A 27,993-nucleotide genomic window follows, 5' to 3' on the forward strand; every position below is an offset into this window, starting at 1 on the left:
CCCAAGATGGGGACCAAACTTTGCAAGCATGTGGGGGTGGGTCCCCCCCACATGCTTGCAAAGTTTGGTCTTAATCAGAGCATGTTTGGATTGGCAATGAGCGCCCAGTGCGGGTTTTTCATGTCTCTTGGTGCTTAAGAGGCCATGGAAAATCCGGGCCTTCCCCATACCATCGTATCCAAACATGCTCCGATGGGGACCAAACTTTGCAAGCATGTGGGGGTGGGTCTCCCCCACATGCTTGCAAAGTTTGGTCACAATCAGAGCATTTTTGGATTGGCAATGAGCGCCCAGTGCGGGTTTTTCATGTCTCTTGGTGCTTAAGAGGCCATGGAAAATCCGGGCCTTCCCCATACCATCGTACCCAAACATGCTCCGATGGGGACCAAACTTTGCAAGCATGTGGGGGAGGGTCCCCCCCACATGCGTGCAAAGTTTGGTCCCCATCAGAGCATGTTTGGATTGGCAATTGGCGCCCAGTGCGGGTTTTTCAAGTCTCTTGGTGCTTAAGAGGCCATGGAAATTCCAGGCCTTCCCCATACCATCGTACCCAAACATGCTCTGATGGGGACCAAACTTTGCAAGCATGGGGAGGGGACCCACCCCCACATGCTTGCAAAGTTTGGTCCCCATCAGAGCATGTTTGGATTGGCAATTGGCGCCCAGTGCGGGTTTTTCAAGTCTCTTGGCGCTTAAGAGGCCATGGAAAATCCGGGCCTTCCCCATACCATCGTACCCAAACATGCTCCGATGGGGACCAAACTTTGCAAGCATGTGGGGGTGGGTCCCCCCCACATGCTTGCAAAGTTTGGTCCCCATCAAAGCATGTTTGGATTGGCAATTGGCGCCCAGTGCGGGTTTTTCATGTCTCTTGGTGCTTAAGAGGCCATGGAAAATCCGGGCCTTCCCCATACCATCATACCCAAACATGCTCCGATGGGGACCAAACTTTGCAAGCATGTGGGGGTGGGTCTCCCCCACATGCTTGCAAAGTTTCATCCCCATCAGAGCATGTTTGGATTGGCAATGAGCGCCCAGTGCGGGCTTTTCAAGTCTCTTGGTGCTTAAGAGGCCATGGAAAATCCGGGCCTTCCCCATACCATCGTATCCAAACATGCTCCGATGGGGACCAAACTTTGCAAGCATGTGGGGGTGGGTCCCGCCCACATGCTTGCAAAGTTTGGTCACAATCAGAGCATGTTTGCATTGGCAATGAGCGCCCAGTGCGGGTTTTTCATGTCTCTTGGTGCTTAAGAGGCCATGGAAAATCCGGGCCTTCCCCATACCATCGTACCCAAACATGCTCCGATGGGGACCAGACTTTGCAAGCATGTGGGGGTGGGTCCCCCCCACATGCTTGAAAAGTTTGGTCCCCATCAGAGCATGTTTGGATTGGCAATTGGCGCCCAGTGCGGGTTTTTCAAGTCTCTTGGTGCTTAAGAGGCCATGGAAAATCCGGGCCTTCCCCATACCATCGTACCCAAACATGCTCCGATGGGGACCAAACTTTGCAAGCATGTGGGGGTGGGTCCCCCCCACATGCTTGCAAAGTTTGGTCACAATCAGAGCATGTTTGGATTGGCAATTGGCACCCAGTGCGGGTTTTTCATGTCTCTTGGTGCTTAAGAGGCCATGGAAAATCCGGGCCTTCCCCATACCATCGTACCCAAACATGCCCCGATGGGGACCAAACTTTGCAAGCATGTGGGGGTGGGTCTTCCCCACATGCTTGCAAATTTTGGTCACAATCAGAGCATGTTTGGATTGGCAATGAGCGCCCAGTGCGGGTTTTTCATGTCTCTTGGTGCTTAAGAGGCCATGGAAAATCCGGGCCTTCCCCATACCATCGTACCCAAACATGCTCCGATGGGGACCAAACTTTGCAAGAATGTGGGGGTGGGTCCCTCCCACATGCTTGCAAAGTTTGGTCCCCATCAGAGCATGTTTGGATTGGCAATTGGCGCCCAGTGCGGGTTTTTCAAGTCTCTTGGTGCTTAAGAGGCCATGGAAATTCCGGGCCTTCCCCATACCATCGTACCCAAACATGCTCTGATGGGGACCAAACTTTGCAAGCATGGGGAGGGGACCCACCCCCACATGCTTGCAAAGTTTGGTCCCCATCAGAGCATGTTTGGATTGGCAATTGGCGCCCAGTGCGGGTTTTTCATGTCTCTTGGTGCTTAAGAGGCCATGGAAAATCCGGGCCTTCCCCATACCATCGTACCCAAACATGCTCCGATGGGGACCAAACTTTGCAAGCATGGGAAGGGTGGGTCTCCCCCACATGCTTGCAAAGTTTGGTCCCCATCAGAGCATGTTTGGATTGGCAATGAGCGCCCAGTGCGGGTTTTTCAAGTCTCTTGGTGCTTAAGAGGCCATGGAAAATCCGGGCCTTCCCCATACCATCGTACCCAAACATGCTCCGATGGGGACCAAACTTTGCAAGCATGTGGGGGTGGGTCCCCCCCACATGCTTGCAAAGTTTGGTCACATTCAGAGCATGTTTGGATTGGCAATGAGCGCCCAGTGCGGGTTTTTCATGTCTCTTGGTGCTTAAGAGGCCATGGAAAATCCGGGCCTTCCCCATACCATCCTACCCAAACATGCTCCGATGGGGACCAAACTTTGCAAGCATGTGGGGGTGGGTCACCCCCACATGCTTGCAAAGTTTGGTCCCCATCAGAGCATGTTTGGATTGGCAATTGGCGCCCAGTGCGGGTTTTTCAAGTCTCTTGGTGCTTAAGAGGCCATGGAAAATCCGGGCCTTCCCCATACCATCGTACCCAAACATGCTCCGATGGGGACCAAACTTTGCAAGCATGTGGGGGGGACCCACCCCCACATGCTTGCAAAGTTTGGTCCCCATCGGAGCATGTTTGGGTACGATGGTATGGGGAAGGCACGGAATTTCCATGGCCTCTTAAGCACCAAGAGACTTGAAAAGCCCGCACTGGGCGCCAATTGCCAATCGGAGCATGTTTGGGTACGATGGTATGGGGAAGGCCCGGATTTTCCATGGCCTCTTAAGCACCAAGAGACTTGAAAAACCCGCACTGGGCGCCAATTGCCAATCCAAACATGCTCTGATGGGGACCAAACTTTGCAAGCATGTGGGGGGGACCCACCCCCACATGCTTGCAAAGTTTGGTCCCCATCGGAGCATGTTTGTGTACGATGGTATGGGGAAGGCCCGGATTTTCCATGGCCTCTTAAGCACCAAGAGACATGAAAAACCCGCACTGGGCGCTCATTGCCAATCCAAACATGCTTTGATTGTGACCAAACTTTGCAAGCATGTGGGGGGGGACCCACCCCCACATGCTTGCAAAGTTTGGTCCCCATCGGAGCATGTTTGGGTACGATGGTATGGGGAAGGCCCGGAATTTCCATGGCCTCTTAAGCACCAAGAGACTTGAAAAACCCGCACGGGGCGCCAATTGCCAATCCAAACATGCTCTGATGGGGACGAAACTTTGGAAGCATGTGGGGGGGACCCACCCCCACATGCTTGCAAAGTTTGGTCCCCATCTGAGCATGTTTGGGTACGATGGTATGGGGAAGGCCCGGAATTTCCATGGCCTCTTAAGCACCAAGAGACTTGAAAAACCCGCACCGGGCGCCGATTGCCAATCCAAACATGCTCTGATGGGGACCAAACTTTGCAAGCATGTGGGGGGGACCCACCAGCACATGCTTGCAAAGTTTGGTCCCCATCGGAGCATGTTTGGGTACGATGGTATGGGGAAGGCCCAGAATTTCCATGGCCTCTTAAGCACCAAGAGACTTGAAAAACCCGCACTGGGCGCCAATTGCCAATCCAAACATGCTCTGATGGGGACCAAACTTTGCAAGCATGTGGGGGGGACCCACCCCCACATGCTTGCAAAGTTTGGTCCCCATCGGAGCATGTTTGGGTACGATGGTATGGGGAAGGCCTGGATTTTCCATGGCCTCTTAAACACCAAGAGACTAGAAAAACCCGCAGTGGATGCCAATTTCCAATCCAAACATGCTCTGATTGTGACCAAACTTTGCAAGCATGTGGGGGTGGGTCCCCCCCACATGCTTGCAAAGTTTGGTCCCCATCGGAGCATGTTTGGGTACGATGGTATGGGGAAGGCCCGGATTTTCCATGGCCTCTTAAGCACCAAGAGACTTGAAAAACCCGCACTGGGCGCCAATTGCCAATCCAAACATGCTCTGATGGGGACCAAACTTTTCAAGCATGTGGGGGGGACCCACCCCCACATGCTTGCAAAGTCTGGTCCCCATCGGAGCATGTTTGGGTATGATGGTATGGGGAAGGCCCGGATTTTCCATGGCCTCTTAAGCACCAAGAGACATGAAAAACCCGCACTGGGCGCTCATTGCCAATCCAAACATGCTCTGATTGTGACCAAACTTTGCAAGCATGTGGGGGGGACCCACCCCCACATGCTTGCAAAGTTTCGTCCCCATCAGAGCATGTTTGGATTGGCAATGAGCGCCCAGTGCGGGTTTTTCAAGTCTCTTGGTGCTTAAGAGGCCATGGAAAATCCGGGCCTTCCCCATACCATCGTACCCAAACATGCTCCGATGGGGACCAAACTTTGCAAGCATGTGGGGGTGGGTCCCCCCCACATGCTTGCAAAGTTTGGTCACAATCAGAGCATGTTTGGATTGGCAATGAGCGCCCAGTGCGGGTTTTTCATGTCTCTTGGTGCTTAAGAGGCCATGGAAAATCCGGGCCTTCCCCATACCATCATACCCAAACATGCTCCGATGGGGACCAGACTTTGCAAGCATGTGGGGGTGGGTCCCCCCCACATGCTTGAAAAGTTTGGTCCCCATCAGAGCATGTTTGGATTGGCAATTGGCGCCCAGTGCGGGTTTTTCAAGTCTCTTGGTGCTTAAGAGGCCATGGAAAATCCGGGCCTTCCCCATACCATCGTACCCAAACATGCTCCGATGGGGACCAAACTTTGCAAGCATGTGGGGGGGACCCACCCCCACATGCTTGCAAAGTTTGGTCCCCATCGGAGCATGTTTGGGTACGATGGTATGGGGAAGGCACGGAATTTCCATGGCCTCTTAAGCACCAAGAGACTTGAAAAACCCGCACTGGGCGCCAATTGCCAATCCAAACATGCTCTGATGGGGACCAAACTTTGCAAGCATGTGGGGGGGACCTACCCCCACATGCTTGCAAGGTTTGGTCCCCATCGGAGCATGTTTGGGTACGATGGTATGGGGAAGGCCCGGAATTTCCATGGCCTCTTAAGCACCAAGAGACTTGAAAAACCCGCACTGGGCGCCAATTGCCAATCCAAACATGCTCTGATGGGGACCAAACTTTGCAAGCATGTGGGGGGGACCCACCCCCACATGCTTGCAAAGTTTGGTCCCCATCGGAGCATGTTTGGGTATGATGGTATGGGGAAGGCTCGGATTTTCCATGGCCTCTTAAGCACCAAGAGACTTGAAAAACCCGCACTGGGCGCCAATTGCCAATCCAAACATGCTCTGATGGGGACCAAACTTTGCAAGCATGTGGGGGGGACCCACCCCCACATGCTTGCAAAGTTTGGTCCCCATCGGAGCATGTTTGGGTACGATGGTATGGGGAAGGCACGGAATTTCCATGGCCTCTTAAGCACCAAGAGACTTGAAAAACCCGCACTGGGCGCCAATTGCCAATCCAAACATGCTCTGATGGGGACCAAACTTTGCAAGCATGTGGGGGGGACCTAGCCCCACATGCTTGCAAAGTTTGGTCCCCATCGGAGCATGTTTGGGTACGATGGTATGGGGAAGGCCCGGAATTTCCATGGCCTCTTAAGCACCAAGAGACTTGAAAAACCCGCACTGGGCGCCAATTGCCAATCCAAACATGCTCTGATGGGGACCAAACTTTGCAAGCATGTGGGGGGGACCCACCCCCACATGCTTGCAAAGTTTGGTCCCCATCGGAGCATGTTTGGGTATGATGGTATGGGGAAGGCCCGGATTTTCCATGGCCTCTTCAGCACCAAGAGACTTGAAAAACCCGCACTGGGCGCCAATTGCCAATCCAAACATGCTCTGATGGGGACCAAACTTTGCAAGCATGTGGGGGGGACCCACCCCCACATGCTTGCAAAGTTTGGTCCCCATCGGAGCATGTTTGTGTACGATGGTATGGGGAAGGCCCGGATTTTCCATGGCCTCTTAAGCACCAAGAGACATGAAAAACCCGCACTGGGCGCTCATTGCCAATCCAAACATGCTTTGATTGTGACCAAACTTTGCAAGCATGTGGGGGGGACCCACCCCCACATGCTTGCAAAGTTTGGTCCCCATCGGAGCATGTTTGGGTACGATGGTATGGGGAAGGCCCGGAATTTCCATGGCCTCTTAAGCACCAAGAGACTTGAAAAACCCGCACTGGGCGCCAATTGCCAATCCAAACATGCTCTGATGGGGACGAAACTTTGCAAGCATGTGGGGGGGACCCACCCCCACATGCTTGCAAAGTTTGGTCCCCATCGGAGCATGTTTGGGTACGATGGTATGGGGAAGGCCCGGAATTTCCATGGCCTCTTAAGCACCAAGAGACTTGAAAAACCCGCACTGGGCGCCGATTGCCAATCCAAACATGCTCTGATGGGGACCAAACTTTGCAAGCATGTGGGGGGGACCCACCACCACATGCTTGCAAAGTTTGGTCCCCATCGGAGCATGTTTGGGTACGATGGTATGGGGAAGGCCCAGAATTTCCATGGCCTCTTAAGCACCAAGAGACTTGAAAAACCTGCACTGGGCGCCAATTGCCAATCCAAAGATGCTCTGATGGGGACCAAACTTTGCAAGCATGTGGGGGGGACCCACCCCCACATGCTTGCAAAGTTTGGTCCCCATCGGAGCATGTTTGGGTACGATGGTATGGGGAAGGCCTGGATTTTCCATGGCCTCTTAAGCACCAAGAGACTAGAAAAACCCGCACTGGATGCCAATTTCCAATCCAAACATGCTCTGATAGTGACCAAACTTTGCAAGCATGTGGGGGGGACCCACCCCCACATGCTTGCAAAGTTTGGTCCCCATCGGAGCATGTTTGGGTACGATGGTATGGGGAAGCCCCGGATTTTCCATGGCCTCTTAAGAACCAAGAGACATGAAAAACCCACACTGGGCGCTCATTGCCAATACCATCGTACCCAAACATGCTTCGATGGGGACCAAACTTTGCAAGCATGTGGGGGTGGGTCTCCCCCACATGCTTGCAAAGTTTGGTCCCCATCAGAGCATGTTTGGATTGGCAATTGGCGCCCAGTGCGGGTTTTTCAAGTCTCTTGGTGCTTAAGAGGCCATGGAAAATCCGGGCCTTCCCCATACCATCGTACCCAAACATGCTCCGATGGGGACCAAACTTTGCAAGCATGTGGGGGTGGGTCCCCCCCACATGCTTGCAAAGTTTGGTCACAATCAGAGCATGTTTGGATTGGCAATTGGCGCCCAGTGCGGGTTTTTCATGTCTCTTGGTGCTTAAGAGGCCATGGAAAATCCGGGCCTTCCCCATACCATCGTACCCAAACATGCTCCGATGGGGACCAAACTTTGCAAGCATGTGGGGGTGGGTCCCCCCCACATGCTTGCAAAGTTTGGTCACAATCAGAGCATGTTTGGATTGGCAATTGGCGCCCAGTGCGGGTTTTTCATGTCTCTTGGTGCTTAAGAGGCCATGGAAAATCCGGGCCTTCCCCATACCATCGTACCCAAACATGCTCCGATGGGGACCAAACTTTGCAAGCATGTGGGGGTGGGTCCCCCCCACATGCTTGCAAAGTTTGGTCACAATCAGAGCATGTTTGGATTGGCAGTTGGCGCCCAGTGCGGGTTTTTCATGTCTCTTGGTGCTTAAGAGGCCATGGAAAATCCGGGCCTTCCCCATACCATCGTACCCAAGATGGGGACCAAACTTTGCAAGCATGTGGGGGTGGGTCCCCCCCACATGCTTGCAAAGTTTGGTCTTAATCAGAGCATGTTTGGATTGGCAATGAGCGCCCAGTGCGGGTTTTTCATGTCTCTTGGTGCTTAAGAGGCCATGGAAAATCCGGGCCTTCCCCATACCATCGTATCCAAACATGCTCCGATGGGGACCAAACTTTGCAAGCATGTGGGGGTGGGTCTCCCCCACATGCTTGCAAAGTTTGGTCACAATCAGAGCATTTTTGGATTGGCAATGAGCGCCCAGTGCGGGTTTTTCATGTCTCTTGGTGCTTAAGAGGCCATGGAAAATCCGGGCCTTCCCCATACCATCGTACCCAAACATGCTCCGATGGGGACCAAACTTTGCAAGCATGTGGGGGAGGGTCCCCCCCACATGCGTGCAAAGTTTGGTCCCCATCAGAGCATGTTTGGATTGGCAATTGGCGCCCAGTGCGGGTTTTTCATGTCTCTTGGTGCTTAAGAGGCCATGGAAATTCCAGGCCTTCCCCATACCATCGTACCCAAACATGCTCTGATGGGGACCAAACTTTGCAAGCATGGGGAGGGGACCCACCCCCACATGCTTGCAAAGTTTGGTCCCCATCAGAGCATGTTTGGATTGGCAATTGGCGCCCAGTGCGGGTTTTTCAAGTCTCTTGGCGCTTAAGAGGCCATGGAAAATCCGGGCCTTCCCCATACCATCGTACCCAAACATGCTCCGATGGGGACCAAACTTTGCAAGCATGTGGGGGTGGGTCCCCCCCACATGCTTGCAAAGTTTGGTCCCCATCAAAGCATGTTTGGATTGGCAATTGGCGCCCAGTGCGGGTTTTTCATGTCTCTTGGTGCTTAAGAGGCCATGGAAAATCCGGGCCTTCCCCATACCATCATACCCAAACATGCTCCGATGGGGACCAAACTTTGCAAGCATGTGGGGGTGGGTCTCCCCCACATGCTTGCAAAGTTTCATCCCCATCAGAGCATGTTTGGATTGGCAATGAGCGCCCAGTGCGGGCTTTTCAAGTCTCTTGGTGCTTAAGAGGCCATGGAAAATCCGGGCCTTCCCCATACCATCGTATCCAAACATGCTCCGATGGGGACCAAACTTTGCAAGCATGTGGGGGTGGGTCCCGCCCACATGCTTGCAAAGTTTGGTCACAATCAGAGCATGTTTGCATTGGCAATGAGCGCCCAGTGCGGGTTTTTCATGTCTCTTGGTGCTTAAGAGGCCATGGAAAATCCGGGCCTTCCCCATACCATCGTACCCAAACATGCTCCGATGGGGACCAGACTTTGCAAGCATGTGGGGGTGGGTCCCCCCCACATGCTTGAAAAGTTTGGTCCCCATCAGAGCATGTTTGGATTGGCAATTGGCGCCCAGTGCGGGTTTTTCAAGTCTCTTGGTGCTTAAGAGGCCATGGAAAATCCGGGCCTTCCCCATACCATCGTACCCAAACATGCTCCGATGGGGACCAAACTTTGCAAGCATGTGGGGGTGGGTCCCCCCCACATGCTTGCAAAGTTTGGTCACAATCAGAGCATGTTTGGATTGGCAATTGGCACCCAGTGCGGGTTTTTCATGTCTCTTGGTGCTTAAGAGGCCATGGAAAATCCGGGCCTTCCCCATACCATCGTACCCAAACATGCCCCGATGGGGACCAAACTTTGCAAGCATGTGGGGGTGGGTCTTCCCCACATGCTTGTAAATTTTGGTCACAATCAGAGCATGTTTGGATTGGCAATGAGCGCCCTGTGCGGGTTTTTCATGTCTCTTGGTGCTTAAGAGGCCATGGAAAATCCGGGCCTTCCCCATACCATCGTACCCAAACATGCTCCGATGGGGACCAAACTTTGCAAGAATGTGGGGGTGGGTCCCTCCCACATGCTTGCAAAGTTTGGTCCCCATCAGAGCATGTTTGGATTGGCAATTGGCGCCCAGTGCGGGTTTTTCAAGTCTCTTGGTGCTTAAGAGGCCATGGAAATTCCGGGCCTTCCCCATACCATCGTACCCAAACATGCTCTGATGGGGACCAAACTTTGCAAGCATGGGGAGGGGACCCACCCCCACATGCTTGCAAAGTTTGGTCCCCATCAGAGCATGTTTGGATTGGCAATTGGCGCCCAGTGCGGGTTTTTCATGTCTCTTGGTGCTTAAGAGGCCATGGAAAATCCGGGCCTTCCCCATACCATCGTACCCAAACATGCTCCGATGGGGACCAAACTTTGCAAGCATGGGAAGGGTGGGTCTCCCCCACATGCTTGCAAAGTTTGGTCCCCATCAGAGCATGTTTGGATTGGCAATGAGCGCCCAGTGCGGGTTTTTCAAGTCTCTTGGTGCTTAAGAGGCCATGGAAAATCCGGGCCTTCCCCATACCATCGTACCCAAACATGCTCCGATGGGGACCAAACTTTGCAAGCATGTGGGGGTGGGTCCCCCCCACATGCTTGCAAAGTTTGGTCACATTCAGAGCATGTTTGGATTGGCAATGAGCGCCCAGTGCGGGTTTTTCATGTCTCTTGGTGCTTAAGAGGCCATGGAAAATCCGGGCCTTCCCCATACCATCCTACCCAAACATGCTCCGATGGGGACCAAACTTTGCAAGCATGTGGGGGTGGGTCACCCCCACATGCTTGCAAAGTTTGGTCCCCATCAGAGCATGTTTGGATTGGCAATTGGCGCCCAGTGCGGGTTTTTCAAGTCTCTTGGTGCTTAAGAGGCCATGGAAAATCCGGGCCTTCCCCATACCATCGTACCCAAACATGCTCCGATGGGGACCAAACTTTGCAAGCATGTGGGGGGGACCCACCCCCACATGCTTGCAAAGTTTGGTCCCCATCGGAGCATGTTTGGGTACGATGGTATGGGGAAGGCACGGAATTTCCATGGCCTCTTAAGCACCAAGAGACTTGAAAAGCCCGCACTGGGCGCCAATTGCCAATCGGAGCATGTTTGGGTACGATGGTATGGGGAAGGCCCGGATTTTCCATGGCCTCTTAAGCACCAAGAGACTTGAAAAACCCGCACTGGGCGCCAATTGCCAATCCAAACATGCTCTGATGGGGACCAAACTTTGCAAGCATGTGGGGGGGACCCACCCCCACATGCTTGCAAAGTTTGGTCCCCATCGGAGCATGTTTGTGTACGATGGTATGGGGAAGGCCCGGATTTTCCATGGCCTCTTAAGCACCAAGAGACATGAAAAACCCGCACTGGGCGCTCATTGCCAATCCAAACATGCTTTGATTGTGACCAAACTTTGCAAGCATGTGGGGGGGGACCCACCCCCACATGCTTGCAAAGTTTGGTCCCCATCGGAGCATGTTTGGGTACGATGGTATGGGGAAGGCCCGGAATTTCCATGGCCTCTTAAGCACCAAGAGACTTGAAAAACCCGCACGGGGCGCCAATTGCCAATCCAAACATGCTCTGATGGGGACGAAACTTTGGAAGCATGTGGGGGGGACCCACCCCCACATGCTTGCAAAGTTTGGTCCCCATCTGAGCATGTTTGGGTACGATGGTATGGGGAAGGCCCGGAATTTCCATGGCCTCTTAAGCACCAAGAGACTTGAAAAACCCGCACCGGGCGCCGATTGCCAATCCAAACATGCTCTGATGGGGACCAAACTTTGCAAGCATGTGGGGGGGACCCACCAGCACATGCTTGCAAAGTTTGGTCCCCATCGGAGCATGTTTGGGTACGATGGTATGGGGAAGGCCCAGAATTTCCATGGCCTCTTAAGCACCAAGAGACTTGAAAAACCCGCACTGGGCGCCAATTGCCAATCCAAACATGCTCTGATGGGGACCAAACTTTGCAAGCATGTGGGGGGGACCCACCCCCACATGCTTGCAAAGTTTGGTCCCCATCGGAGCATGTTTGGGTACGATGGTATGGGGAAGGCCTGGATTTTCCATGGCCTCTTAAACACCAAGAGACTAGAAAAACCCGCAGTGGATGCCAATTTCCAATCCAAACATGCTCTGATTGTGACCAAACTTTGCAAGCATGTGGGGGGGACCCACCCCCACATGCTTGCAAAGTTTGGTCCCCATCGGAGCATGTTTGGGTACGATGGTATGGGGAAGGCCCGGATTTTCCATGGCCTCTTAAGCACCAAGAGACATGAAAAACCCACACTGGGCGCTCATTGCCAATCCAAACATGCTCTGATGGGGACCAAACTTTGCAAGCATGTGGGGGGGACCCACCCCCACATGCTTGCAAAGTTTGGTCCCCATCGGAGCATGTTTGGGTACGATGGCATGGAGATTTTCAACAAACAATATGATAGCCAAAGTGTTAAAAAATATAATAAAATCAAGAACATCAACTAAAATGTAATGATACTCAATAATGAGAAAACTCATAATGATATAAACATCAAATAAGTACATCAGAATGAAAATGAGCTACCCCAGCTAGTCTGAGGTTAGTCACTGCCCAAAAATCTAAGTACAATGTAAGTGAGCTAACCCAGCTAGTCTGAGTTTAGTCACTATCAAGATAGAGATCTAGTCAGTAGCACCCTCTCTAGCTCTCAACTGCTCTAGAATGCTCTCATGGTCATCCACTCGAAGCCGAAAATGAGGGTGAGAACTGTGTTTTCGGCTCTATACTCGAACAAGAGTGAGCCTGGTAGCAACCACTAGATGAGAGAACTGAAATGCCTCTAACTCCCACTTCCACTGCTGGAACTCAAGACTCCCCCGATGAAGTCGAATCTGTTGGAATTAGGGTTGCAGGAATGCACACACAACTTCAAGAAGATGAGGAAGCTTGAGCACAACACAGTAGTGTATTATGAGTGCCAAAAATGAAAGATAACAAGCCCTAGAAGATAATGGGCGTATATACAATGCACGGGGGAAAAAACCTCCTAGTGAGGGAAAAAGTGCCCCGGCGGTCCTAAGTGTGTTCACACACATCACTACTATAATATGGTAACAAATCCCCCCTGGAGTGATGCGGTGAACAAGAGCTAGCACTCATGTATAGGGAAGTGTCTAGCTATGTGGACGAATCCACAAAAGGGAGTAAGCCCAAAGCTTTGCGAAAAGCTTCGAACTTCTCACGAGGCAGAGCCTTTGTGAAAAGGTCTGCAAGGTTATCCTGTGTTGGCACATAAGCCAAACTGATCTCTCCTGCAGAGAGTCTCTCCCTGACATAATGGTAGTGCACCTCAATGTGCTTCGTACGAGCATGGAACACTGGGTTCCGCGCAACTGCCAATGCGCTCTGACTGTCAGTGAAGATGGTGGTGGCAGATGGCTGCCCAACACCGAAATCAGCCATAAGGCGTCTGAGCCACACACACTCAACCGTAGCTGTGAAAGCTGCCCTGTACTCAGCTTCACAACTAGAAGTGGCCACAGTAGGCTGCTTCTTGCTCAACCATGATATGCATGAGCTTCCAAGCATGAAGCAAAAACCACTCGTGGACACGCGTGTGTCATAACAACCAGCCCAGTCAGAATCTGAAAAAGCATGTAAATCTGGCGGCAATGATCCCCCCTTGGGATAAAGCAACCCAAGATGCCGAGTACCACTCAAATAGCGAAAGATACGCTTCACTGCCTGCCAATGCTTAATGCCTGGGCTATGCATAAATCTGCTCACCTGTGAGACTGCAAACTGAATGTCTGGCCTCGTAATGCATACATAAATGAGGCAACCAACAGCTGTCTGATAGAGTGTGACATCAAAGTGATCTCCAGCATCATGAAGACTCAACTTCAAACCTGTCTCCATTGGAGTAGCAATAGGCTTGCAGTCTTCAAGGCCAAATCTCCGCAACAATGTTTCAATATACTTTGTCTGACACAAAGCAATACCTCCATCACACTGCTTAAATTGTATCCCCAAATAATGATGCAAATGCCCCAAATCTGACATCTCAAAAGAGGCATTCAAATCAGCCTTAAAATCAGCAATATGACTCTCATTTGGTCCTGTGAGCAGCATGTCATCGACATAGAGAGCAATGATTAGATGTACACCATCCACACGTTTAACATACAAAGTGCTTTCTGTTGGACTATTCTGAAACCCATGTGCAGTCAAATATGCATGTATTTTTTCATACCAAGCTCGTGGAGCTTGCTTTAAACCATATAAAGCCTTTTTTAACCTGCACACTTTGTTTTCCTGCCCTCTTTGAACAAAACCACGAGGCTGCGATACATACACCTCCTCATGCAAATCTCCATTTAAGAACGCAGTCTTTATGTCCAGCTGATGTACATTCCAACCATTATGAGCTGCTAATGCACAGATGCTACGAACAGTGGTCATACGACATGTGGGAGCAAAAGTCTCATCAAAATCAATGCCCTTCTCTTGAGCATAACCTTTTGCAACAAGCCTAGCCTTATGGCGATCCACTGTGCCATCAGGCTTACGCTTCAATTTGTATACCCACTTAGTGCCAATGGCCTTCTTGCCAGGGGGCAAGTCACATAAAGACCATGTACCATTCTTCATAATAGCATCGTATTCTGCTTGCATAGCAGCCATCCAATTTTCTGAACTTTGTGCCTCATCAAATGAAACAGGCTCACTTTCATCGCACATACTAGAAACAGCCAATGCATAACAATCTGATGCATAAGAGGCACCATGAGAGCCAGAACGAGTGCGACTAGACAAAGGGGCATCCAACTTGCTGTCACGCAAAGTCTGCACCAGCCATCTAGGCATATTCCTAGAGCCCTCAATCTCTTGTCTCTCATCCTCAAGTGCATCATGCACATCTGCATCAGATATAGGCTGATCTGTGCCATCATTTAAAACCTGCATAGGCTGAAAAACTGCCTCATGAGGTATTGCACTTGACTGTGCACCACTGAAAAGAGGCAACAATGTATCATAGACATCACGTGAGCTGATATCTGTCTCCTTAGTACATGAAACCAAGGGCTGAACTGCATCTTCCACAAATACAACATCACGGCTAACCAAAATGCGCTTTGTCTGTGGATGATACAAACGATAGCCTTTGCTCTCAGCACTATATCCAACAAAAATACATTTGACAGCTTTGTCATCCAATTTTCTGCGATGTTGCACAGGCACTAATGCATATGCCAGGCAACCAAAAACACGTAAATGGCCAACAGATGGCTTGCGGCCATGCCATGCCTCATATGGAGTGACAACCTGTAATGCTTTGGTGGGACACCTGTTTAGTACATAAGTGGCACACATGACAGCCTCAAGCCAAAAACCATGTGGTAGACTTTGACTCTTAACCATACATCTTGCCATTTCCATGAGAGACCTGTTTTTTCTCTCAGCCACACCATTTTGCTGTGGTGTATACGGCACTGTACATTGGTGTTTTATCCCACGCTCAGCCAGAAATGCATTAAATTCTGAAGACATATACTCCCCCCCTCGATCTGAACGGAGGGTGCCCATCTTACTTTCTGACACATTTTCAGCCATAACCAAAAACTGTTTGAAGCACAAAAACACTTCGGACTTTGCCTTCAAAGGATATACCCATGCATGCCTGGTAAAATCATCAATGAAAGTCACGAAGTAAAGGTAGTTTCCAAATGATGGAGTTTGCATGGGACCACAAACATCACTGTGAACAAGCTGCAATCTGCGTTCAGCTCTCACTGATCCATCTTTGGGAAAGGAAGCACGCTGCATTTTACCCAATATGCAGCCCTCACAAACATGCTTGACAGGTGCCTCAAGCTTAGGCAAAGAAGACACCATTTCAGATTTCTGCAGGCGCAGCAAACTTGCAAAATTCAGATGACCAAAACGTGCATGCCACAGTTTTGCATTTGAAATAGCCTGCGTATCCATAATAGCACATGCTGAATCCTCTACACATTTGCCATCCATATTGAGCTTATACAGCCCTCGACATAGTGAACCAGATGCTACAATGATGTCACCACAAGAGAGATCATGAACAGTACATCTGTCATCCACAAATTTTACAACCAAACCTGTTTTGGCAAATGCGGAGACTGACAGCAGATTCTTTTTGATCCCTGGCACATACAATGCTTCAAAAAGTGTAAAGGTGTTGCCATTTGCAACATTCAGCACAATCTGTCCAACTCCTTTAACGGGATAAGAGGAGTTATTGGCACAAGTGACAGTATTCCCTGTGGGAGCAGACTCAAGGAAAGTGAATAAACTGCGCTGCGAGGTGATATGCTTAGTGGCACCACTGTCAAAGTACCATACATCTGAATCGACTGCAGACATACATGTGTCATGCAAAGATGGGTCATAACTGCACTGCGCATTGAATGCCCATTCTGTATCTAGCACAACATTAGCAGATTCATTGTTAGAAGGAGAGGCATCTGCAACAGCCATACCAGCCTCTTTCTTCTTAGCCTCTTTCGCAGCCAGCTTAGGACACGCTTTGATGACATGATCATTTCCCTTACAGTACTTGCAAAATGTCTTCTGTTTGTCACCCTTCTTCTCATCTTTGTCTTCCTTCTTTGGTTGCGCAGCATTTGCAGATTTCTGCTTACTAGAAGAAAAGCCAGCTTTACCTTTCCCGCTTCTCTGACTAGCACCGAAAGCTTGATCTGCGACACGCATACTATTCCTGTTTTGCCTTGACTGGTCTTCTTGCAGCAAAACAGAAACTAACTCCTCAAATGATAAGGCATTGGGATTGCCTTTCATCATCAAGCGAAGAGTGGAAGCAAAACCCTGATAAGAATCTGGTAGACCATTCAAAACAGTCTGCACAAGTGAACTGTCAGACAGGATTTCATCTGCAGAAATGAGCTGCTCTTTGAAATCCTTGATCTTTGTCAAAAAGCTATCCATAGAATCACCTTCGTTCATATGCTCATTCTCCAACTGTTTTCGGAGATAAGCAACACGAGCCTCATTTCTTGCCTGATACAATGTGGCAAGTACATCCCAAGCATCCTTAGAAGTCCTGCAGGAGCGAATATGTGGGATAATGGTACGTTTGACAGACAGCGCAATCAAGGCATGAGCCTGCGCATCTCTACCATCCCAACGAATCTGCTCTGCTGAAAGTGGTGGTTCCCGAACAGCTGCTACAGCACTTGTGCCTGCACCATCATCAACAGTACCTGTTTCTGATGTGTTTGCAGCATTCCCAGCCACAATAGGACGTGCATCAATACCCTGCACAATATTCCATAACCCCTTTGCTACCAATACATGTCGCATCATATATGCCCACAATGGATAGTTGGTGCCATCCAACTTATCCTCAGCAGCCAACATGCGGAATACATCATTGTTGTCAGCCATGGCCAATGACTGTACTACTAGATGTAAATGCTGTCTGCAAGAGGTAAACCTGTATAAAATCGACCTGTGCTATATAGCACAGCCCAAAACAGACGAATGGGCACCTGTCCTGCAGATTTTAATCTTGACAGAAAATCTGCACAGTAGGACGATTTTGCCTGCGCAGTACTTGGAATGCAAAAACGGAGGGCGAAATGACTTCAGATCAAAATTCTGAAACGACCGAGCCCTACGGGCTTTCCCACGGCATATACTAACCTGCAGACGCTCGTGAAACCTCGTTGCAATCGGAGGAGATGAAGCGGCAGGTGCCGGTGATGCTGCCCGGGAGGAGGAAGCCTGCTCTGATACCAATTGTTGGAATTAGGGTTGCAGGAATGCACACACAACTTCAAGAAGATGAGGAAGCTTGAGCACAACACAGTAGTGTATTATGAGTGCCAAAAATGAAAGATAACAAGCCCTAGAAGATAATGGGCGTATATACAATGCACGGGGGAAAAAACCTCCTAGTGAGGGAAAAAGTGCCCCGGCGGTCCTAAGTGTGTTCACACACATCACTACTATAATATGGTAACAGAATCTGCTGGTAGAACCGGCCTGCCACAATCATGCTATGGGCGTCATAAGAAAACCCATGATCATCCACTGTGTCCTGGTCAAGCATGCACTTTGGCCTAGTGCAACTCATCAGATAGTAGTCTACTCCCTCGCTATTTCCCTCACTGGCAATAACAGCAAATACATCACCCTCCTGTAGCAAATCTGTCAGGTCATCATAACTGACCATGAACGCAGGACCTGTGTGCTCATCAGACACCACTGGATGTGAAGGATGCTCGGGGGAGAGGAATGTCTGTATCCATGCATCTGCCCATCCTCTCGAGGCACAATGTGACCAATCGCCATCCATATATGCTCCACAGAAGCATGCAAACCGTCGTGTGTAAATCGTGGGGGCCGCCATGCACGTGCTCCTGATGGAATGTAAGCCCAAGGTGCCAGGTACTGTGTCACAATCATGGGAGGCTATACGGTCAATCGTGCCACCATCCACATGCCAAAAAAATCTCCTGACAATCCGAGCATCACGTTTGGGGTACGATGATGCTGCACTCCCACACAAATGTTGGGAGCACCACTCGACTACGTGGCCCGCATCTCTGAACCGCTGAGCATCCTGTCGCAGCTGATGACGCCCCAAGGCACGTTTCACACACGCGCCTGCACCATCATGCTCACCCTTCCCGTGACCAGTCTCAAAGAATGACCAAATCACTGGGATACTAGACTGCACATGCCACCTATAAATCCATAAAAGATAGTCTTAGTTATTGTTTTCTTTAAGATGTTCTAGTGAATTTAGTTTAATTGTAAATGTAAGAAAGCCATAAGTACAACCTGTAGAGCCAATAGAATTGACGTGATGACTTGAACTGTGCGCCACAACCATCCGACCAAACCCATCGCTGGACATGTCTGATCCCACAATCTCCTAAAAAATCGTCATGGAGACGAAAACAGTGTTGCACAAAATGTGCATCATGTGAACGATCATCACTGATATAGAAATGATACTCTCGAATAATGACACGGGTCTCGGGGGTACTCGCTATCCCATCTACATGAGCCTCTGCATGTCGATAGCTAATGTGGACCAAAATAGCAACCTGGTGAGGTAAGCAATACATACGTTTAGGACACAAAAAATCAATTAAGTAATGTAGCTCAAACATAAAACAAATATTACAAAATATAACCATTACCTGCTCTGAGAAGTAATACTCAGATTGTATCTCCTGAAAAGGTGTGAAAGTGTAGTTCTCTGCAAAATCAATCACAGAGACGACCACACCAATAGGAAACTATGCTAGGCATGCTCGGAACTGACGATCCTGCCACTTGGCACAATGACTGTGCCGTATGTAGGGGTAGATCTGCTCCCTAAATGTGGCTGTGAAGTGACAACGTGGTGTATGTTTGTCCACGAGCTGCAACTTCCTGGACTGTCCACCACTCTGGAGCTGGTGTGTCACATACTCATAACGTTGCCATGCCACTATCTCTTGGTCACTTGCATCAAGATCTACCATCTGTAGATGTGCAAGTGAACCACATGATGTGCAATTGCTCTCCACACAAGGCATCCTATGGAACTGGGCATCCTCCGTGCGTGCACACAAAAGAGAGTGGATGAAATCACGTGGACTACGAGGCAACTCTCTATGCCCACTAAGAGAACGGAACACATCATAAAAAAGTTTGAACTCAACATGGTAGCGACAACAACATGTGTCACGCTGACGTGAGTACCTCACAAACCAAGGCTTACACCCCTCAAATGACCTTTGCCCAATTTTAAGCTCTGGATACGAAGCCACAAACTGAGAATACAACTCAGTTTGGGACATTTCAAGAAAGCAAGCACCGTGCTCAATGAACACTCCTCTTGTCACTCTCTTACGCAAAGCTTTCTTGAAAACTGGCGATGCACGACAATTCTCCTCCCAAAAACTTTCTATCAAGGTTCTAGTGGTTTCATCTAGTAGGCGATCATGCCTAGCTACACGACCACTACTCGCCCACATAGCACCAACCTCATTGGCATCTAAACTTTGTCGCCTAATAGACCCAACTCTAAGTGCGTGTGGTGCTATGGAAAGGATGCGAGATGTGGCACTAACCTTACCCTTCATTTGGGAGCTACTTATGGCTGCCACAATAGCCCGTCGAGCAGCCAAAGCGTCCGTAGAGTTCCTCTTCTTGTTAACTATATAGGAATGACGAACACTTTGTAGCACCGCCATGCCAGCTCTCCTCTCTCTTCGACCTCCAATGTCGGAAAGCGCCCTGCAGTTGGCCATGTTGGGCAGATCAATCAAAGCATCAAGCACACATGCCTGTGATGAAGACGTGAGGTCTTTGAAATAGGATTGGAAGATTGCATGGGCACGACGATGTGCCCCTGACTTTGATAGTTCTTTCCTATCCACACGAAGGGCGCCCAAAGGAGGGGGGGTGGGTTCTTGTAGAAGAGAGGACTCAAGAAGGGCGGGTTCATGTGGATTATCTAAACTAAGGGGTAGTGGGGGGGAAGAGGGCGAAGGGAGAGGAAGTGGAAGAGGAGGAGCAAGGCTTGGATCATCGCCAACGGAAGGTGTTGCTCGTTGACGTGCTCTCCACTCTCTCTTTCTCTCACGAGCTACCCTTCTCCTCTTCTCCTCTTGAACTTGGTGGATGGGGGGGAGTCTAGTCCTATCACGTTTCCGACTCCTACGACTTTGAGAACCCATTCTCAAGGAAGCTAAGAGAGAAAATATTATAAAGGCTCAATGATGGGATAGTACTACAGATAAGTGTGGGATAGTACTAGAGATGTGTGATTATATAGGAAAAATAGGTTATCCACTTCAAATCTCACTGGATTTCCTATCTAAGATTGATTGGATAACTAAGATAAACATAAAGATAATTAAAGATAAACTATTATCCACTTAAAAATTAATATTATTTATAATATTTATTAACAAGTCTATATATTTATCATTACCAGATATATAAATATATCTTTAAAGAAATCTTTTATTTTATGATTATATACCTGCTTTTTTTAAATAAAGTATTTTTTTCATATTTTATTCAAAGGTTTATTCTACATAAAAAATTTTCAAGAAATATAAAAATATAAAAATTTATTTTTTTTAAAATTAATAATATGATCTTTAATAATATTTTTATTGATCTAATCCCAAAATATAACCCTTTAAAATTAGTGATTTTAAATTCTTTTATTTAATAAGTTACATATATTTTATTATTTAAATTTCTATATTCTATTTCTCTAAATTACTAAATTAACTTTTCCAAAAATATATTTTTGAAAAAAGAGGGGAGGTGGGAAGGAGATGCCACGTGTCACAAGCGTGCATGACACGTGGCATTCTCTTGACATGTGGCACTATTATGGTTGATGTGGCAATTCCATGATGTGGCATGCCATGTCACCATGTGCGAGGTGGCATGCAAAGGTGGCAAGATGATGTGGCATTAATGATGACTAGGATGATGAGGTGGGGAGTCAACTAGGTTGACCATGCTGACATGGAGGGTGGAGGTGGCAAGCTGAGGTGGCAAGCTGCTTATGTGGATCCTCTCGATGCTCACGTGGACATAAAGTGGCATGCATATATAAGGTTTGGGCCTACCCGAGCCTCACACATGGAATGAAACCTAAGCTGTGAAGTTTACCAAGCCTAGATTTTCAAACCTAACTAGGATTGGTTTTAGACTTGAAAAGGGGAGAGTGGACACAATATGGGAATTTTCACTTGGGAGGATTGAAAATGGACCTTCCCATACTCAAATCAAGCCAAAAATTTTTTAATAAATTCATGGCAACAAGAGTATTGATCCCTTGAGTTTTTAGATTGAAAGATTCAATATTTAATTTTCTAGAATTAAATTACTATTGATTTAATGGGCCTCTGACAGTCATAATAAATTTTCCAAAGTAAATCTACAAAAATCAAACCGTTAGATTTGTAATTTTATCTTATACCCACATTATACTAATCTTTCCCAATCTAATCATCACTAGATCCATACAATTTGAGCATTTTAAATGGTAGATGTGGTGGGAGGATAAAATAGTATGTTTTTAAACAATTCTAATATCTTTTAAATAATATAGAAAATAGTAGAACACATCAAAAATTACTCGATAAATCAAGTTAAGCTCTATGTTATTTGTATTTGTGATATGCAAAGTGGGAACATCGTATGAGTAATAATGTAAAAGTTATAGGCAATTTACTCACATTCACTATACCTGTCTAAACCTAGGACAGGGCATGTATACAAACTTGGTTCCCAAAGAAAAGGGGATTTGCAATTATTGGATATTCGATCAGGTTATAGTTTTAGGTGCCCAACTTTGCATATGATGTTTCATTAGAAGACCTTGAAGTGAAACTCCTTGGCTAACTATGAGAGATTGGCTATTCTTCTTGAAAAAATGCCTGTTTTTCAGCTAAAGCCAAGGGCGCCCACGACATGAAACTAGATAACCTCATCTTGCAACCACCCTTTTCCACTACTTCTCCTAACTGTTCCCCTTCACCCTTGAAGGGACCAGGTTGGGATCCGTGTAGGGCTTTATGAACATCTAGATCTAACTCTTCATCATTGGTAAGAGGATCCGGCTGCCCACCACGGGCCGCGCGCCTCATGATTCTAACAAAACAATATTTTTGTCAACTTAACTTTATCACATCAGATTTATGAGTATTTAATTTTTGAGATTTATTTCCTAAACAAATAAATATTCCAACATAATTCTTGAAAACAAGATTCATTGATAATTTTATTAACCAATATTCACAACCACGAAAACAATTTGGAATCTTTTGCAAAACATCATTTACTATCAAAAGTTTTTGATATATGCATAGAGCGTCTCGGCTCCAAAAGTCATCACCTCAATCGCATAGGCGCTACTGTGATGGAGACATGCTAAGATATACACGATTCATCACTGATAATGGTGCTCTAATTCTTCTCCTAGGAATAAAGCGGCTAAGAAGTCTAAAAATACGGCAAGAAATTCTAAAATTTTGGGGTGAGTGATTATAGAGTTGTACATAATGAACAACTCCTAGCATTATCAAGATCATGGCTAGCGAGATATTCTATCTGAGTCTCTGTCATTGATTGGTATTGACGCGAATACTTCACCCTCCAAAGAACCACATATGCTGACGCTGCTCTACTGGATGGGAAAGTATAGATCCTCAAAGTGACGAGCGAGTCTCACTCTGCTTCCTCGGGTTGTAGCAGAGTTCATGAGATTTTCGAAGGCAAAGGCGCCATATCCTGACTTTGGGAGAGTCCAGGAATGCTAGACATGGGGTATCCATCTAAAAATCCAGTTCAATTTATGAAGTTCATTTCAAACATAATCTTAACAAGTGAAAACATTATTTCCTGGATTTACTTTAAAATTTTAGGCAATTTCTGCTGCTATTTTGTAAGTTTACAACAGCGCTTTGATACCAGCTGTGAGACCCCTCTGCCCCCTCCGCGCACCGGATTCTCGGTTGGCAGCGGAAGTGGCTTCCTCTTGCGCGGGGCAAGGTTTCCCACTCGAGGCCTCGCCCTCGAATGTCCAGACACGAGACTAATCTGGTGGTCATTCCGAAACCAAAACCGAGAAAATTTTCCTTGCTCGAAAAATGGGGACGATTCCACCTTTCTGATTTTCTTAACGAATTTTCTAACGAATTTTCTAACGGTGTCAAGAGACTAAACTATCCTTCACCTGATTAAACCAGATAGAAGGAAAACTATCACTGACTTAGTTTGAAGAAATAAACGCTTTTTTCCTAACCGAAATCAGGCACAACCGTTGATCTAATCATTTGAGGAAATCAATGCTTTTTTCCTAACCGAAGTCAGGCACAGCCATTCATCTACTCATTTGAGAAATTCTTCAAGTTTTTATTTAACTACTCGAATTCTAAGCGTATTCCTATTATTTCAATTTAATTATTAAAACTCCACTGATTCCAGCCTATCCAGCCCATGGGTTAGCCACCACCCAACCACTGGAATCGGTAGAACTAGACAGTTACTCACCCACCCATAATTGAATGCCTTTCTTAACTTTTGCTTTCGAATACAAATATGCACACACTCCTCTTTAAAACTTTAACATATAAAATAATCCATTGACAAACAGTCTCGAGGGGTGCACCTCAAAAAATGTAAGTCTACCACGTGCGATCATTAGGTGGGGTTTTTTTAATCCAAAATATTGGGTAAATTTACAGAAATACAATTACAAGAGGGGTATTTTAATTGTACTTTGGAAAAAAATCCGTAAGTCTATAAAGAAAAAGGGGTAGTTTTATTAGCTCAAAATTCACAGATAAGGGATTTTTTAAATACCCCTTGAACGCACGTCGTAGGAGGGGCTTCCATATAGTGCACCCCCCGAGCAAACAGTTATTGGTTGTTACAGATGTCATAACTCAAAAATTACATCCAGTCCCTTGTTTCTCAAAAAACAGTATCACTCTAGACTCTCCGTTGAGACCAACTGGTCGGTAACGAGATCCAGTAATAAACACATTACAATAATCATTTTGTCCATCATACATATCTTCCACGACATACGCATGGGTGTCATAGGCACCGCAAGCCCATGCATCTCCTGGTCCAGAACCCTCCAGGATCCTCCTTAGGTGTCTTAGCACTTCACTTAGGGACCGCTTTGTTGGCCCTCGCCCATCGTACCGAAAGCGCACCATTTTTCAACCATATCGAGGCTGGTCAAGACCTAGGCATGCTTTGCTGCATGAGCCGTCCTTTGAACACTCTCGCCAGTTGTTGCAACCAAACTTCCCTTAGAAAAACATATACCAAATGCTCCCTCCTGGCATAAGACAATCCTTTAAGAAAAACGGGTTTCTAAGCAAGTTTTCAGTTTGATTTTCTTTTGAATACAAGGAGTATTTCTTGAATCAGTATCCCCAAAACTTCTTGATTGGAATTCTGAATTTCATACCAGAATTCCTCGAATTCTATAACCTTGATCCACATATCAATTCGAAGGGTCTCAAACTTAGTTTCAGATTTGGCAGGAGTTTTGAGTGTATTTTTCGAAGCTCGTCACACCTTCTTTCCTCGAAACTAACGAAAAAGTTTGGTCTTAGAATTAGTCTGATTCAAGGTTCGAGTTGGATAAGATTTTTCCTGAACTATCTTTCTTGAAAAGGTTTGATAATTCAGTTACTATTTAACTAAATTTCTTTCTTTGAATATTCACTTAACTAATTTCTAAATTAGTTACGAATTCAAATGAGGAATAAATTAATCATGTATAAGAATATTTCAATCTTGATAGATTTTTTAAATTTTCTTTTTACAATCCGTGTGAATATAAAACGATAGAAATTTCTCTCTTAGAGTATTTAATTATTCATTTATCAAATACTGATAGAATTTAAACACAGAATTTAAGAGAATTCTAATTTTGATATAAAAAATCTTTATGCATCTATTTATGCATAAAAATCAACTTCAATGGGAATAACACTTTTATATAAAAAAATCATTTTATGCATGAAATCAAATTTAATAGGAAAAACACTTTAAAATAAAAAGAATTTCTTTATGCATCTATTTATTCATAAAAATTAATTTTTATAAGAATAACGCTTATATAATTAAAAAAAATCCTTTATGCATCCTTCTATGCATAGAAATAAAATTTAATAAGAAAAACACTTTTATAATGAAAAAAATTTCCTTTATGCATCTTTCTATGCATAAAAATCAAATTTAATAGAAATAATACTTTTTTAATAAAAAAAATCCTTTATGCATCTTTCTATGCATAAAAATCAATTTTAATAAGAATCACACTTTTGTAATAAAAAATTTCATTTATGCATCTTTCTATGCATAGAAATCAAATTTAATAAGAATAACACTTTTATAATTAAAAAATTTCCTTTATGCATCTTTCTATGCATAAAATCAATTTTAATAAGAATAACACTTTTGTAATAAAAAAATTCCTTTATGCATAAAGATCAAATTTAATAAGAATACTACTTTTATAATAAAAAAATTCCTTTATGCATCTTTCTATGCGTAAAAATCAATTTTAATAAGAATAACACTTTTGTAATAAAAAAATTTACTTTATGCATCTTTCTATGCATAAAAGTCAAATTTAATAAGAATAAAACTTTTGTAATTAAAAACATTCCATTATGCATCTTTCTATGCATAGAAATCAATTTTAATAAGAATAACACTTTTATAATAAAAAATTTCCTTTTTTAATCTTTCTATGCATAGAAATCAAATTTAATAAGAATAACACTTTTATAATAATAAAAATTCCTTTATACATCTTTCTATGCATAGAAATCAAATTTAATAAGAATAACACTTTTATAATTAAAAAATTTCCTTTATGCATCTTTCTATGCATAGAAAACAAATTTAATAAGAATAACACTTTTATAATAAAACAATTTCCTTTATGCATCTTTCTATGCATAGAAATAAAATTCAATAATTAATATCAGTGATATCCATGCATATTCATAGGTGAATATGTACATGGAGTAGTTAGAATATTTCTTTAAGATGCAAAAATGGTGGGAATTACTCTTTTGGAATATTATTTAAAAAACCTTTTTTTTCATAAAATTTTGGAAAATTTTACTATAACCTCCTTTGTATGGCTGACCATTTCTCATTTTTATCTTTCTTCACTTAACTTAATTAACCCAATGTAGAATTATAGAACTCTAATCTACATAATATTTTAAATTCAAGAGAGTAAACAATAAGAATAGTTTAATTAATCACTTAGTTAATCTTTCTAGGATTAAGAAAGGTTGGAATGTAAAGAAGAGAAGGGGGTGGCCTTTTCATCAAAGGCATAGCATTTGAATTTAATTCTATCATTTTGCAAAACATAAAAATCAAGAAAACCATAGATTTTTCATCAAAATTCATAAACAAGTAAGAAAATTAGCTTACATGGAGCTTGTAAGCTCTCCTTTGGCTTGAGGGTTCTACTCTTGTTTGAAGCAATAGTGGCCACCAATTCACTTTAGAGAGGATTAGGCCAAAAACAATTGAATTTTAAAAAAAATTCAATGTAGATGGCTCAAGACAGGAGTAGAGTAACAGTGCATAAACACTATTAAGCTTTTACAAAAGGGGGGGCTTCTATTTATATGAAAAAGTGAGCCTCTAACCAAGCAAACTAATTCTAGAATTTTCAAGATCAGTTTGGTCAACTTTTGACCATTTTTTGGTCAATTCAACTTACTTTTTGGATCTAGATTTGAAACATGAGAGAGGAGAGATGAAAATATCTCATTTTATTGATTAAAAATTAGGGGTAATGATGAGAAAAAGGCGCCTACTTCATCAGGGGAGATCCCCACAGTGAGGTGTCAAAATTCAGTTTTTTAATTCTTTTCTTTGGTCCTTAGTCCACTTTTCATCTTATGTCAGCATTTACTCATTTTTGGGGGGTTTTTCTCGTTTTCTTCAATTTATCTCCTCCCTACATTGGATCAATCTCATTGTCCTGTGAAACCTTTGTTTGGACCTTAATCCAAAATTTTCTGAAAACAGGGACCCTTATGCTAAGGTCTTTTGTGCACATTATAATTTATTTCTAATGCACCTTAGGAATTTCTTTTTAAACTTCTGTTTCAAGGGAATTTATTTTAATAATAAGGGATATTTTTCCATCCAAAGATATCTAAAAACTGAATTATCTCTCTCTAGAATATTTTCTCTCTCTAGGCCAAAACAGGTAGAAACAAGAGCTTTTATTATTCTGAAAAGGGGATTGATTACAGGGGAAGAAACTGGACATCTTGAGGGGCTAGGGAGGAATCTTACATCCTCTCCCACTTGAAAAACGTGAGATGTCCTGATCCCGCACATCAGTTCGGCTTCTTTCTCCCAGGTGGCGTCTTCAAAAGGATAGAAATTCCATTTGACTAATAATTCTATTCCTGAGAACCTTCTCTCAAACATCAAGGATTTCTTCAAGTTGGAGTTTCATCTGCCCTTGGTGGGTTGAAGAAGTTAACAGTTTATCATTAAGCACATGATTCGAGCTCGGTACATACTTCATAAAGTAGGCTGACATGAAATACATTACATACTTTGAGATGAGGAGGCAGAAGAAGTTCATAGGCTAAGTCACCTAATTTCTTTGTAATCAGATATG

This window comes from Cibotium barometz, chromosome 33 (assembly GCF_041138505.1).
Source record: "Cibotium barometz isolate CiBa-2024 chromosome 33, ASM4113850v1, whole genome shotgun sequence".
Lineage (NCBI taxonomy): Eukaryota > Viridiplantae > Streptophyta > Polypodiopsida > Cyatheales > Cibotiaceae > Cibotium > Cibotium barometz.